At 45.6% G+C, this 14,976-nt stretch overlaps 1 long non-coding RNA gene across 1 annotated transcript; it reads right to left on the bottom strand.

Annotated features, from left to right (window-relative positions):
• Window positions 1-1,004: 1,004 nt before the first annotated feature.
• LOC121672653 lies at window positions 1,005-4,005 on the bottom strand. Its single transcript, XR_006018914.1, has 3 exons — window positions 3,965-4,005; window positions 1,509-1,572; window positions 1,005-1,088 (listed from the first exon to the last, which is right to left on the bottom strand). It is a non-coding gene; the product is annotated as an uncharacterized LOC121672653 (long non-coding RNA).
• Between the last annotated feature and the right edge of the window lie 10,971 nt (window positions 4,006-14,976).

The raw sequence follows: 14,976 nt of genomic DNA on the forward strand, positions 1-14,976 counted from the left end.
CAGTCCCTGAGTGGAAATCAGCACCTCCCAGCTAGCTGTCCCTAGTTTATATTCTGAGCATGATGTTCTGTGGTATGGAATATCCCTTTGGCCAGTACAGGTCTGTGCTGACTGTGCTCCCTCCTGGTTTCTTGTGATTCCTCTTGTAAGGAAAATCCACAAACGCCAGAGGTTTATGTCCAAAGAGGAGACAGAGCAGTCCTGCAACTTTATTCGAATAAAGGAAGAAACTTCACTGGGGCACACACCCACGGGGTTTCCTCTCTTGAGGTTTCAGAGGGCGCAGCCTCCTTTTATCCCAAACTCCCGGCCGCACGTTGCCCTCTTCCTTTCCCCATTGGCTGAAGTACCAGGAAGGTACAGTCTGCCTGAACTGCCTCCCACATATCCCCCCTTGAACCTACTATTTTACCCCAAAGTTCAGAAACTCAGGCTTATGCAGATCCATTTGTCTGTTTCAGGAGCCAAACTGTCTGGGCTCTGCAACAAACCTGGTGCCCGAAGTTAGTGGAGACATGAAGACCCATTTCAAAGATGTTAACACCCATACTTTCACCCATCAAACTGTTTGTAAAGACATGAGCTTTCATCTCAACCCTTCCTTTTCTTATTTCTCAGCTTGTCTTTACAAACCCTAGTTATTATTAACTTAACCCTTTTTACCAACGTGGAACATTTGAAACACCCCCTCCTGCCTCTTCCACATCTGGTCCCTGCACCAGGTGGGGCAAGTAAATATAAAGTAGAAAATGACAGTACATGTTAGTCCATTAATCACTAGAGATCCTTGTCCATGGCTACTGATAGGTCCCATCCTTTCCTTCCAGTTGAGAAGTCAAAATCTCCAGGGCTTTAGAGACCTTGACCCCAGAGTGTGATGGGTCCACCCGTGACCAGTTGTCCTCACTCTTGTCTCTGCTGTCCTGGTTGGATGTTATGAACAGCTAAGTTCAAAGGCAGTGTCTGTGCTGACTGGGCTTCCTGTCCAAGGAACCCCAAATGACCTCAGGTAACCCCTCCAAGGGACTCCCATGACCTCAAGTGACCCCAAATGACCTCAGGTAACCCCTCCCAGGGACTCCCATGACCTCAAGTAACCCCAAATGACCTCAAGTAACCCCTCCCAGGGACTCCCATGACCTCAAGTAACCCCAAATTACTTCAAGTGACCCCAAATGACCTCAAGTGATCCCTCCCAGGAACTCCCATGAACCCAAGTAACCCCAAATGACCTCAAGTGACCCCAAATGACCTCAAGTGATCCCTCCCAGGGGCTCCCATGAACTCAAGTAACCCCAAATGACCTCAAGTAACCCCACATGATCTCAAGTAACCCCTCCAAGGGGCTCCCATGAACTCAAGTAACCCCAAATGACCTCCAGTAACCACAAATGACCTCAAGTAACCCCATATGACCTCAAGTAACCCCTCCAAGGGGCTCCCATGAACTCAAGTAGCCCCAAAATACTTCAAGTGACTGCAAATGACCTCAAGTAACCCCAAATGACCTCAAGTGACCCCTCCCAGGGACTCCCATGACCTCAAGTGACCCCAAATGACCTCAAGTCACCCCTCCCAGGGACTCCCATGATCCCAAATGACCCCAAATGAGTTCAAGTTACCCCAAATGAGTTCAAGTTACCCCAAATGACCTCAAGTAACCCCTCGCAGGTGTTACAGTGGGGATACCGTAACACAATATAGCAAACAACGAGGCCCGTGGGAAAGAAATATCTATGGGCCGATTCTTGCTAGATGTTTCAGAGATGTTTATTTCTCCAGCCGCATGGCCGGGGCTCTGCCGAGGAACTGCTCAATCACGGGACCCGAGGGTCCTTGCCCGCGCAGGGGAACACAAAACAACCAATGGGGAACGAGGCTGACCAGGGGCAGGGAAACCCCGTGCCTCCCCCCAGGGCCCCTCTCCCAGGACCACATGGCAGGGGGGAGGGACCCCGACATTTCACCCGTTTATTTTTAACAAAAAGAGATTTAAAACTTAACATTGAAAACAACTGGATAAACGTAACAAAAACAGTTTCAAAACAATACAAGCCACCCTCCTGAGTCTTTAAATGTCCAAACAGATTCTCTGGAACATCTTAAGGCTGACAGAAGGGAGACAGGACTCTCCGAGCATGCTTTGTGGGGAAACTGAGGCAGGAGAGGGTTTCTTCCATTGGTACCTGTTGGAACTCTAAACAACAATAGTTAATTTCTTCCCTTCCCCTCTTCATCCCCCACTTGGCATTGAAAAGGGATTTTTGGGGAAACAATTGGTAAAGGCATGGTTTTGTGAGGGAAACCATGGGTGAAAAAACGGATTGGGAGTACACTGGGGGTAATAGGATATAGGGTAAAAGGGAAAGGAGGGATTAGGAAAGGGAGACTGTAGGGGGGGGCTTTCAGTGGAAATATTGTCTAACATGACTACAGTTTTCAGCATATATACTGCCTTTTACAGGAACACCATCAGGCCCAGTGACCTCTGATGCTTGTAACCCTTTTCTACCTTGCACAATTTTGAATTCTACTACTTCTCTATCTCCTAAACTTGGGATGCATTTTCCAGGGTTATTCTTTTTAATAGCAGTTCTATGAACGAATATGTCTTCTTGGTTGTCACATCTTGTTATAAAACCTTGATTTTGTTTAACATTATACCATTTTACTATTCCTAAAACCTTAGCTGCAGTGATTTTTTTCCTTTTTCCAAGTGGCTACTGTTTTCTGTCTCGCTGCGTTCCTGGTTTCGCTTTCACTCGCTCCCGTGTTGCAATTGCCAGGGTTGTCAGTGCTGCCGGGGCCGTCAGGGCTGCTCGTGCCTGCGCGCTCTTCCCGGGGTCGCATTCGGGGCCGCGTGGGCCAGGCCGGGCCGTGCCGCTCAGCTCCCCGCATGCCACTGCCTCTGCTCTCAGCTGCGCTGCCGCTGCCTGCGCTGTCTTGGCTGGGTCCCTGAGCGATGACTCCCCCTGCGCCCTGCTCCAGCGCGTGTTTCGGCTGGGCGCAGCTCTGCTCCACTGCCATCGCCACCAGCCGCCACCCGCACACCGCCTCTCTCACGGGGCTCGCTCCATCACGTGCTGCGCAGGGCCAGGCAGGCACCCGCCGCGCCTGGCTCTGCTGCTGACGCTGCAGCTCGTGTCGCTCCGTCCATGTGCAGGAACTGCCTCACTGCTGATCAGAGAGCGCTCGGCGCACATGGGTGAAGCCACACGGTCTCTGAGGGACGCTTCCCTTCGCCAGGACACAGCTGACATTTTTCAACAGTCCCAGTAATTAAATAATATTCACGAAAATATTCTTCCATCGGCATATATTTTGACTCAAAAATTAACTGTGTCCAAACGGTCTTCCAAAAGTCTTTGGTAAGAATCAAATCCCAAGAAACATAGAAAAAGTTCTTAAACAACCATGAAAGGAAATGTTTCAGTTCCTTTTGAGCTTGAATCAAGCTAAAATTTACAAATCGTTGTTCAAGAATCTTTTTAAGTTTAAGATAAATGTCCATATGCGGCTCTGAGAGCCAAGAGTCTTCCCACGGTTCCTCCATAGTTTAGATATGGAACAGCAAAACAAAAACAAGAGGAGAAATCCAGAGTTTACTCACAAATCAGTTGCTGTCCTTAGGGATCGGGGATCGTTCTGCTCACATTATCCACCATTTGTTACAGTGGGGATACTGCAACACGCGTATCAATCAACGAGGCCCATGGAAAAGAAATACATATGGACAGATTCTTGGTAGATGTTTCAGAGATGTTTATTTCTCCAGCCGTATGGCCGGAGCTCTGCCGAGGAACTGCTGCAATCACGGGACCTGAGGGTCCTTGCCCACACAGGGGAACACAAACCAACCAATGGGAACGAGGCTGACCAGGGGCAGGGAAACCCCGTGTCTGTGCCCTCAGGGCCCCTCTCCCAGGGCTACATGGCAGGGGGAGGGACCCCAGCACCCAGGGACTCCCATGACCTCAAGTAACCACAAATGACCTCAAGTAACCCCTCCCCGGGACTCCCATGACCTCAAATAACCCCAAATGACCTCAAGTGACCCCTCCCAGGGACTCCCATTACCTCAAGTAACCCCAAATGATCTCAAGTGACCCCAAGTGATCTCAAGTAACCCTTCCCTCAGGCAATCCCTCCCAGGGACTGTCATGACCTCAAGTGACCCCACATGATCTCAAGTAACCCTTCCCAGGGACTCCCATGACCTCAACTAACCCCAATGACCTCAAGTGGTCCTAAATGACCTCAAATAACCCCAAATGACCTCAAGCAACCCCTCCCAGGGACTCCCATGACCTCAAGTAACCCCAAATGACCTCAGGTAACCCCTCCCAGGGACTCCTATGCCCTTAAGTAACCCCAAATGATCTCAAGTGACCCCAAATGACCTCAGATAACCCCTTCCAGGGACTCCCATGACCTCAAGTCAGCCCAAATGAGAGCTCCAGTACCAGCGTTCAAGGGCCAGGGGTCAAGGGCAAGAGGTCGAGGGTAATGGTCAAGGCTTAAAGGCTGGGGTGAGAGGTCAAACATCACAGATCGGAGGGTAAATGCAATGGGTCAAGGGTCAGATGTCATAGATCAGCCGTCAAAAGTCATAGGTCAGGGCTTCAAGGCTCAGAGGTCAAGGATCAAAGGTTATATTTCAAAGGTCATAGGCCAAGGGTAGTTGGGGGCATAAGGGTACCCAGCAGGAATTAGGGGTTACAGGACACAGTAGTAGCTATGGGTACAGACAGGGTAGAACAGTTAGGGACCAGATTAGGGCCCAGAGTCAGGGTCCAGGCTCCAGAGCCAGGGGTCAAGGATAAGGGGTCAGAGGTCAGAGGTCAAGTCAGGGTTCAGAGGTCAAAAGCCACATGTTGTGGGGCAAAGGTCAGGGGTCAGAGGTCAAGGGTAAAAGGTCATAGGTCCAGGCTCAAATGTCAAGGGTAAAAGGTCATGCTTCAAGAGGGGCTGGGAACTGGCATGCCTCCAGCTCCTCTTGCTGCATGGCAGACCCAGACAATGGAAAGATCCCAGATAAGGCCCCAGTTGTCAGGAAAATCCACAAACGCCAGAGGTTTATGTCCAAAGAGGAGACAGAGCAGTCCTGCAACTTTATTCTAATAAAGGAAGAAACTCCACTGGGGCACACACCCACAGGGTTTCCTCTCTTGAGGTTTTGGAGGGCACAGCCTCCTTTTATCCCAAACTTCCGGCCACACGTTGCCCTCTTCCTTTCCCCATTGGCTGAGGTACCAGGAAGGTACAGCCTGCCTGAACTGCCTCCCATATATCCCCCCTTGAACCTACTATTTTACCCCAAAGTTCAGAAACTCGGGCTTATGCAGACCCACTTGTCTGTTTCAGGAGCCAAACTGTCTGGGCTCTGCAACAAACCTGGTGCCCAAAGTTAGTAGAGACATGAAAACCCATTTCAAAGATCTTAACATCCATACCTTCACCCATCAAATTGTTTGTAAAGACATGAGCTTTCCTCTCACTCTCATTGCCAGAGCGTGGAAAACTGAAATGTCCTTGATTTAGGGTAAGCACTACAGAGCAACAACTAAAACATTAGTGTGTTATCCAGATTGTTCTCATATTGAATCCAAAACACAGCACTACACCAGCTGCCAGGAAGCTGAAACAAGGACAGATATGTTTCAGAAGAGAGAGTGAAAGCTGCAGATACAAAAAGTTCCTTTAATGCATAACTAGTTTCACTAAGAATTAAGATATAAATAAGACACATTATTCTCCACAATATTGAAGAATTATTTCCCAGAAACAGGCAGAGGAATTAACTAAACCTGATGGCTGACTCCTCTGAATGGGAACAAAGATGAACATTCCTGTGGCCACCAGCTTGGATTTGGATTTAGGATCTCCCTTCTTCTGGCTCTATCTCTCCACTGTGACAGACCTTCAGAGCCAGGAGGGCTTTTGTTTTTACAGACCTGCACTGGCCTTGGGAAAGCCAAATAGAATTTAATCATAGAATCATAGTAGGTTGGAAGATCACCAGCCTCCCTACCAGGGGCAGGGACACCTTCCACTTGATCCCATCCAGCCTGGCCTTGAACACTTCCAGGGATGGAACATTTAGCCTTAGGTTGGCACGTGAGTCTTAGAAAAACCAGAGAGAATTTCTCTGCAATTTTTTTCTCTGGGTAAATAAAGCACATTTCCCAAGGTTCTCTATAGATCATGACCATCTCTCACACAGCAGTGCAGGTTAAAAAGGTCAGCCACCTTTAAATAAGCCCTAATTGACACTTACTTCCCAAAATGAGGGTTATCAAAGCTTAAGGTACAGTTCCCAAGGCAGCCAGTGACCTAATTCTAAATATCATTAAACTGTTTCACTCTGAAAAATACCACTGGCATTTCAAAAATCCTCCTACCTTAAGGGTTGTTGCTGCTGCTCTTCTGGAGGTTGCCCATATTGGATTCCTTTGCCAAGAGCTCATGTCACTTCCCACAACCACTCCTCAGATGATGCTGACATTCAGCATTCGGCTTGTTCCACCACTCGTTGTTTCTGGCCCAGGGAGCACAGCTCCTCTTCCTCTCACTTTGCTGCACGTCAGCTGAACCCTATCCAGTTCCCTTTTGCATTTCTCCACCTGTTCTCAAATGGTTGGTAATTTCTCACTCAGAGTGTGGGTTTGAGCAGCTCCTGCTCTGCTCTGGCATCTGCTGGGAATGTTTAGGCTCAGGTGAGAGTTATGGGCAATGACTCACTTGACCATAGGCTGCACAAAAGACACTGTTATGGACAAGCCCTTCCTCTGGCAATTGGCTCCTCTCCTCTCATCCTCTCCATTATCCTGGGATGGTGCAGGACAGCTGCTTTGGGTTCATGCCTGAGTCAGCCTCTGAGTTCATGTCTGAGCAGACCTGGCCAGTGTGCTGCCTGAGCATAAAAGCTGTAGTGATCCTCCTGCCCCAGCTCTGCATGAGTCTCCTCTGCAAGCTGACACAGCAAACACTCAGACCCTCGCACAGTCAGTAAGTGACTTTCTAGCTGGTAGCAGACATCCCCCTGAGTTCAGTCTCCTCAGGGACTGTCATGCCAGATGTTACTGCACAGCCATCCTTGACTAGATCCATTTACCAAAGATCAGTAGTCTAAAACACTTTAGTAGTAAAGAAAAACACCAAATAAAATAATATTTTCAGATAGGGGAAAGCTGATTGAAATATTTTCTAACTTCTCAGAATAAGTTTGTGTATTATAGCTGACATCTCTTCTATGGTCCAACACTGGTTCTGCACGCTGAAATTGTGGGGATGGGAGGAGTAAGCACTGTGTCTTTCTGAGCCAGTATCTCACCTGCTCTGTCACTGCCCTTAGGAAACCTGCTTGAGCTGTGCCTGGAGAGAGCAAATCCTTCTGCTGGTGAGGCCACCTCTGCCCTCAGGGTTTGTGCCAGCTTGGAGGGACAGGAGTGACCAAGGGTTTGTAAATGGCTCAAAAAAACCTCAGATTGCTAAGGAAAACTGGTTTTCTTATTCAGTTCATGTGATTTGAGCTAAAAGGGAGGTGTTCTGAACATGGTTGGGTGCTGTTATGGCAGCTCCCAAATTTGCTGCTGATCCAGGCATCACTTCCCCTGGCTCAAGGCAGAAGCTGGAGCAAGGCAGAACCAGCACCACATCATCTGAGACCCTGGAAAGGCAACAGCATTGCCTCTGCATTCCCTGGCAGGAAATACCTTTATGTGAAAAGATCTGCCACAGTCTAACTATGGCATGAGCAGGGAAAAAAAAGATATTAACAGGTGAGGTACTGAGTGGTGTTTTTCTTGTATAAATTGCTTTATCCTGAGTCATTCCAGTAAAACAAATGGAGAAAGAGACCAGCTTCTCAATGTACAGACATGGCTGGAACTTGCTTTTTGGGTATATTTTTGAAATGAACTCTACTAGTAAAGAAAGATGGAGTTGAGTGATGTGGGAATAATAGTGGGGGACTTGGGAAGAGGATCTTTATTATTTTGTTCTCACTTGGATAGCCTTGCTAATTAATATTAATGAAAGAGTTGTAACTTGTATGACTAAGAGCAGTGTTTTCTACAATACAGTCTAAAACATTAAAGCAAATCATTAGCAAACAGTTTATCCAAGACTCAGGAAAAAAAAAAAGGCAGCTAAATAGGAACATGAAATATGTCTTCTAGCAAGTCCTGAAACAGGTCTTTCAGGCCACAGTGCAGATATTTCAAATGTGTCAAGAGTAGGCTGACATTTCTTTAAGTCAAAAGGAAAAAGAAATGGCTGTCATGGGAATTGAGCGGCACCATTTGCCTCTTCATCACCTTGATGTACAGCAGAAGACTGAGGCTTATTTACGGGAAGCTTGAACTGAAATTGCTAACTTGCGTGTACCTTATTGATGCTTTGCTTCTCCCACAGGAGGGAGAATGCCAAATTTCCCAACATCCACTGCTGTGGGCATTACTGGGCAGAGAGTTAAGAGGGGCCTGAACCAGATCTCCTCCTATAGCATGCTATTAAGCTGATAAATAGTATTGATAGCAATCCTTGGGAAAAAATCTTTATAGATAGTCCTCTGCCTGTTTTTACCAGACCTAGATTAATATGCAGCTCCAGCCATTCATCATTGATGGTGAGCATCTTGACACAGAGAATCTCAGTTTTGCTGTGTTACATCAGACCTCATTCATGCAGCCATGCAGAGAACACATTCACTAATCTTGAGCTATCAGGATCTAAATTAGTGCACAGACCTGCAACCACAGCTGAAACACGGGATAGAAATAAAATCAGTTACAGCTGAATTTAGGCACAATCATTTCTCCCCACCTAGAAGGTGCTTTGACAGGGAGGGGAGTGTATGCTGCAGAGCTTGCCCCAGGACTCTCTGAGAAGTGTAAGGGGAGTTCAAAGTCCTGCTGCACAGCCACAGATAGGGCAGTATCTGACATACCTGATGTAAGACTGAAGGTGAGGATTCGTAAAGAATACAATTTAAGAAACAAGGATATGTTAGTGTGGGGCAAACTATGCTGGTATTTTGGTTGAAAACAGGCCGACAGTGTGGATTTCTCTATACTGTCCTCCAAATGAGAAATGCTCCTGTTTTGTCAGCTAGTTTTCCCAGCAACTAGTTGAAGATTTACAATATATTTATCCCAGTTTGTCCCCCACGTTGGGTCCCACTAAGTAATTTTCCTGGTTTGAGACAAATTAAGGGAAACGCTCTGGGAGGAACATCTCCTCCAAAGAAGACGTGTTACAGCCATCCCTCCCCCACCAAGTTTGGGAAGAAATTCCTCAGAGGAAAGTGAAAAAGGCAAAAACCCTATTTATTTAACAAACACCATGCACAATGGGAAAAGAATAATGCTAAATAATAAAACCTCTCACAGTGGAGAAAACCTGGGTAGATTTCAGAGTCTTTTGTGGGTGTGGGGTTCTCCTCTCCAAAGCTGGAGTTTGGTGGGGGGGCCCCTCTGGGCCAGTGTAAGGTCTCCCGGTGTGTTCTGGTGTTGTTGAACAGTCCAGAAGAGAAGAAGAAGAAGCCGAAGTCCCAGGGAAGCAATGGAGTTTAACTCTCCGGGTCTCTTCTGAGAAAAGGAGCCAGGAGCCAGGAAAAGCAGGAAAAGCCTCCGCTCTGCAGCAGCAGCAGCTGCTATCTGTGTCCTTGAATACAAAACCACTTTGAAAAGTTTGCCTGACTTTTTTCTTTCTCTTGGACCCAGTTTTAAAGGCACAGAAAGGCACAGGATTCATGTCTGGGCATAGAGCATCGATAGGGGATACACATCGTAAAGTCACCCCAAGACAATGCTTAATTTCAGTCTTTCATTTTAACAGCAGAGAAGAAGCTGAAGCTTTGTTTTTCCCAAGGCCTTGTTGAAGTGATCTGCTTGTACCAGCAGAGCTCTTCTCACCCACAGAACCTGGAGTTTCAGAGCCATCCTAAAGCACGAGAGCACTTGCCCACCAAAAAGAGATACACTGGCTCTGTTGTCTTCTGTACCTTCTTAAAAAAACTTTCAAGACCTTTGTGAAAACCTTGAAATACTGTGAGCACAGATATGCTCCATCCTCATAAGTCTAAACTGGTGTACATTTAAAAGTCCTCTTAATGTGCACTTTCTTTAGGAAGAAAAAGGTGTAAACCATAAAAAGAACTACAATTCTTCAGTTCTTAAGGCAGCATACCAAATGTAACATGGGTTGCACAACACCTGTACATGTAATTAGTATTGCAAATTAGCAAGTTTAATTCTAGGAACAGAAGGACTGCAATATTCTCTAGCTTTAATTTTCAGCCTGCCTCTGATCATTCCTAAACAGAAGTATTGTGCCTAATTCTGTAGATACTGCATGAAGTGACGAGATTAAAAGGAAAAAATGTGTATAATAAGATAGGTTCTTAATTGTACAGTATACCTTAATGAAATAATTATTATTCATAAATTTAATCAGCCTGTGAAGTAATTTGCCTTCAAGGCACCCAATTAAAATAATGGCAATGAAAAAGACTCCCTGGTGCATGTGCCCAGCACCTCTGACAATCTGGCCAGCCCAGCTAAGGACAACAGTACCAAGCTGTGAAATGAGCCCCGAGAGGCCTTTTACTGCAATCATTTGGTTTAGGTATTCAGCACTTGAAGCCGGCTGTGCTGTGGTTTTTTTAAGGAAAATATCCTTCCCAGAGGACCATGAGCTTCTGTCCTGATGTTGGATGAACTCAATTACAGTTTTGGAAAGATGGAGACACAGCAGGAGTGAAGTCTGCTTGAAGGGGAACAGGGTTGCAGTGAAGGGAACCAAGAACCAGTTGTTCTTTTGAAACTGGACATCACTTCTTACTCTCATTCCTCACCTTGTGCTGAGCATAGAAAAGGTTTACACCCCAATGGGACTTTAGTGGATCTCAGTCATCTGCTGGAAGCTTTTTTTTTACAGAAGGTTCCTACACTCTTGCTCATTTGTGTGTCTCCTCAGCCTGGGATATCCCAAGGGTGGTGACTGGTTCATGTTTCTGAGCCTTGCTGAGACAACAAGGTCCTAAGTGTCCTAAGCCCTAATCTAGGAGAAGCAGCCTTTGCATGCACTACTGCCATAGAAGAGGCTTGTAGAGAAAACACTCTTTGGAGCTAAATTTATTTAGCTCAAGTAAGAACTGTGCCATAAGTGACCTTTTCATATTACCTGCAACATCTCTTATCTACTGACCTTCCAGGAGATAAACATTGCAGAAGTTTCCTCCCTGCCATGATTTTCTTGATTGCTTTTTTCCATTTTCAGACCCAGAATATTTTTTTAGCCTTGTGTAGCCCTAATCATGTCTTCTACAAGAAGATATCGACAGTAACAGGTAAGGATGACTAGCAATTCTTTTTTATTTTTCTTTCAAATGTGAGGCAGGTGATTCTCCACTGCCGAATCCTGCAAAGCAGGACTAAATACCCAATCTGAGCTTTCTGAAGGAGTGAAAGGATGATTAGGCTGGCTAAAAAGGCAACTTTCTCTTAGTCTTTAGGGAAAAGTTAACCCGTACCTCTGTATTTCAAGGCACAAACAGATGGAAGAGATCCAGCTGAGTCACTGCTTCTCTAAAAAGGCTCAGAAACAAGGTATTGGATCTCCAGCTGCACAAAGTCACCTCTGAGGGTAAACCTCACCTGGTAAGACCTGGCCATGCTCTGGTGCTGCAGGATTTGGCTCAACACCAAGAATGCAACTCCTCAAAACTCTGGGTCTAATTCTCATCCCAGCTGAGACACCTCATGCTCTCAAGTTTCCTTGATGCATGTATCACCCACCATTTGATTTACAAATAAACCAGAAACACCTATAAATTCTTATCCACCTTCTTTTCCAAACAAGGCTAAGGTGGGGTTTTTTTCCTCCTTAACTTCTTGTATGGTACCATAGAAAGATCACCCAGAGCCTTCAGTCCGTTCCCTGGGGGTGCTTTTCTTTTTCTTCTTTGTTTTAGGCATCTGTGTAATACAGGGAGATTGTATGACTCACGTGTGCACCAATTTTTAACTCATGCCCTGAGACATCCAGGAGGGAGGCTCCTTTGAGAAAGTCTTACAGCAGCTGCTTTAACTTTGTCAATGGCGTTTTTGCGACCAAAGGCTCCCATCTGAAAAATTAAATGCCCACAAATCAGCAAGATAAATACTGCAGCCTTTCCAGTTCTCATTGGCAGGATAGTTACAGAGGCAGCCAACAGCTCTAAGAGCTTTCCCAGTATGAGTGCGCTCATGGAACACTCTGCCAGAGCTCAACAGGCAAAAACCAACATTTAATCATCTTAGAAGAGTGGCTGGCTGGGCTGCTGCGAAGTGAAATTAAAAACTTACCGTTTGAACATCACACCACCAGAAAGCCAACACCCTTCAATACTGGTGCTGGTAGAAATCTGAAAAAATGGGTCTGCCCCAGAGCACTTTTCTGGCTGGAGAGCAGCTGGGCACAGCTGGAAGTGCACATCATACTTCCATGCTGCAGCCATCTTCTGAGCCAAAAGAACTCACATGCCAACTGTGGCGTGGGAGCATGGGAAAGGTAGTGAAGAAAACCAATCAAATTACATGACTGCTCTGATATTACATTGATGTTTTGATAGAACTTTCTGTGGTTTGGAAAAGTCTGCTGCAATAGCTGAGGAATTTTTCCTTTCTGAAATTCAATACAATTCTTGACTTCCCCACTGCATTTAATGGTGAAGATACAATGCTATGACAGATCTCTAAATCAATATTTCCTTTTGTACCAGTGAATTGCCAAAGGCAGTTGAATCAACCAGAACAGGAGGTTAGACTGCAGGCTAAAAGCATGTTCCTTTACAATGTCCATGTCCCCCTGTCTTGCTTTTCATCTTGATGCATCAAGAAATTGAAAAGATCCATCATGCAGCTTTTCTCCATCTCTCTAATGTTCATCTGCTGGCCGTGGCTTCCCATTTACAGTGGTCCGAAGTCAAGATCAGGTTGGTGAAGTTTTGACCACCTGCCGGCAAAAAGCAGAAGAAAAATGTGCTTGTTTGTGAAATATTCATCTGAGGTTTGAAACTCAGGATTAAATTCCTGGCTCTCTTACAAAATCCCATTGGATGGCTGGGCAAAACAATTCACCTCTGGGTCCTGGAGCTGGACTCCTTGTCCTTGTATAAGCCCTACCAGGTTCCAGGCCTTCTGTGTGTATCTCCCAAACAAACAATAAAGATCTTGCGCACCCTGAACTCTCCCTGACTCTCCTTAAAGCAATGTCTATTGCTTAACTCTGTGAAACACTACAGCATCCAAGCCCTAAGGTAGCACAGTTGCCACTGTAAAACACATTGGTGAAGGCATTCTGACCTCTGAAAATGTGGCTGACAAAATGAGATGTAAAGCACTGAGTATCAAGTTTAAATCAGAATACGCACCAGAGTTATTGTCCAGAAAAAGCTGATGGGAATCTGATTATATTTCACTCTTAGGCCTCTATATTGGCCCTTTGCTTTAGCTATTTGTCTATTAAGCAACCTCCTCAAGTAGATGACTTCCTCCTGCCTTCTCCCATCCATCTCCACTGTATCCCAGCAACAAGACACATGGGCTACTGGTGAGGGTCCAATATCAGTTGCCTTCTTTCCCCACACTACCTTTATGCATCACCTCTATTGCCCACTTGTCATTCACTTCAGTGCAATGCTTTCCGTCAAAGGCTGTCCCAGGCCAAATGGGGAGTGAAAGGAATTGATGCTCTTGATATGGGGCCTCCTGTTTTGATGCATTTTTTTCAATTTACCATTAATGTGTTGGAAATTGTTCTCTTGGACAATCCATTTGTTTTCTCTGCCAGCAGAGTGGAGAGGCAGCCTTTCATATCATGTTCAGATAGGGCAAAATAGCAGGCAAAGCTTAAAGTCACTTCAATCTTTTTCCTTTCCAGGTGTGTGCCAGGTTTGTGCTGAATAACTAATCTGATTTTTCCATCCACAAGTCACACAAAGAAATTTCCAAAGCCATATCATGAATCTGGATACTCAGATCATCCTTGATTTATTTTCAGATGCAAGAGTCTGTGTTTTAATCTTTTGCTTCTTTTGAAAATTTCAGCCCAAGCAACAAAATAAGGCTGAGGGGCTCCAAATTTAGAAGAGAAAAATAACTGCCTCCTGAAATGATCCCAGCATGAAAACGTTGTTATTTGCATCCTGGGAGATATTTTTAAATGTCTAAGTTGTTTTGACTTAGTTTGAAATACAGAAGCTCTATCCTGGACCACTCCGATGCCACCAGTCAGACCATAGGAACCAGGGCTGGAAGGAGCATCAGGAGCCCACTCTGCCCTACAGGGTTCATGTTCATGGGTGCAAAGTTGCTGTAACTCTCAGCAAGTTACAGTTGCTGTAATTCTTTTTGTTGCCAGGCCCAAATCTCAAATTCAGAATATCTTCTTATCAGAGATGGGAATTCCTTGTTTCAGGCACAGTGTCACAACAACTATCACAATTTGCACTGGAGCAGCCAAGGAACGGCAAAGCCTCACCCTTGGAAGGCTGGCTACCTTTAAATTTAAAACTGAGAGTAAAGTTTCCCCTTCCTATTTTAGAAGATGAACATATGCACCTAGAATTGCCTTTGATTAATAACAGTAAAAAAGGAGAAGAAAATAAATGGTAGAAGCCACCAAAATTCTGATTTCTATGCTGGCACCTGACAATGAAACATGTCAGAAGAAATACGCTGTGAGACAGTATTGCTCTGAATGACAATGAGGAAACAGTGTGTAGGGGTTGCTAAATAGACTTGTTCTGTGCTGGGTGAGACTGCACTGCCTTGCTACATGAAGCAGGCAAGCACAACCACAGGTTCAGTTGTTTACACTGTGATATTTTGCTCAATACCTTTTCCAGTCTGAAACAAGTAAAAACCATGCTTGTTACACATCGCTATTATCCTATGTCTAATTATGTTAGCAGGGCATTAGCAGGTACAT

Source organism: Corvus kubaryi, unplaced genomic scaffold (assembly GCF_017639235.1).
Source record: "Corvus kubaryi isolate FWS band 111438036 unplaced genomic scaffold, C.kubaryi_AGA036_p1.0 64811, whole genome shotgun sequence".
In the NCBI taxonomy this organism is placed as follows: Eukaryota; Metazoa; Chordata; class Aves; order Passeriformes; family Corvidae; genus Corvus; species Corvus kubaryi.